The sequence below is a fragment of the Ursus maritimus genome, unplaced genomic scaffold (genome assembly GCF_017311325.1).
Source record: "Ursus maritimus isolate PB19 unplaced genomic scaffold, ASM1731132v1 scaffold_15, whole genome shotgun sequence".
NCBI classification, from domain to species: Eukaryota; Metazoa; Chordata; class Mammalia; order Carnivora; family Ursidae; genus Ursus; species Ursus maritimus.
The window spans coordinates 14,247,665-14,248,839 of NW_024423897.1; positions in this window are offsets into that span (position 1 = coordinate 14,247,665).

Here is a 1,175-nt window from a genome sequence, read left to right on the forward strand (position 1 = left end):
CCCTGCCCACGCCTTTGTAAATAGATTCTTTATGAAACTCTGCTTGAGTTATCCTAATTTGAGGGTGCCATCTGTTTCCTGCTAACACACCTCTCTAATTTGATCTTATATGGGCTGAATGTTTTGCTTGGTGATATTTCTGTGTTCTTGTCTCCTGAATCACTGCTCTGCACAGGAGCAAAATCCTCAACCTCTGATGTCACAAAGAAGTGGGTTCAGATCCCACTCCACCAACTATAGCTAAAAACCTCAGGCCGGTCACTTTACCTCTTTGAGCCTCAGCCTCTTCATTTGCAATACGGCAAACATATTGCATCATAAGTGGTATGCTCTCGATGGGGACACTGAGAATCAAATGACAATAGGGAGTGGTGGGGAGTGGGATGAACTACTGAGCTCGTGCCACATCTAAAAAAAGAAGGTGCCAGCTCCCAAATCCCAGTGACGGTTGTCATGAAGAAAAGCCAGTCCAGAGTTGCCAGTTCTTGTGATACTTCAAGAAGCCAGAAACTTAGATTTCTTTACATATATGTATATATGAAGATTGTATTTATTTATTTGACAGAGACAGAGACAGCAAGAGAGGGAACACAAGCAGGGGCAGTGAGAGAGGGAGAAGCATGCTCCCCGCTGAGCAGAGAGCCCAATGCAGGGCTCGATCCCAGGACCCCAGGATCATGACCTGAGCCGAAGGCAGATGCTTAACGACCCAGGCACCAAAACCTAGATTTCTATACGAAATCTCTCCTTGACAACAATGTTAGTACCATAAGGGCAGTAATGACAATTTTATTCATTACCATATCACTGTACAGTGACTAGAAGAGTACCCAGCACATAGAAATGATCAAAAAATCTTTGTTGCATATTTTTTCCAATTTTTAAATTACAGCAGCTAGTGAGGGTGAAGCAAAGCCAGGGCGGGGGAGGTGCCACATGACTGTGAGAAGACAAGCACGTCCTTATATTTCGTATCCCAGCCATGTCACTCACCGTCGCCCTGGCCCCAAACACAATGCTCCTGTCAATTGCTCCTTCAGACTTCTGCTCGAGACGAACCACCACTGAAAGGTATTAATAAATGATACTTTGGGGGGCCCCTACTAGTTCAACAAGGCCGTATTTTCATGAAGTGGGGTATGGCCATCGCCTGCAGAATATATACTGTCCACACA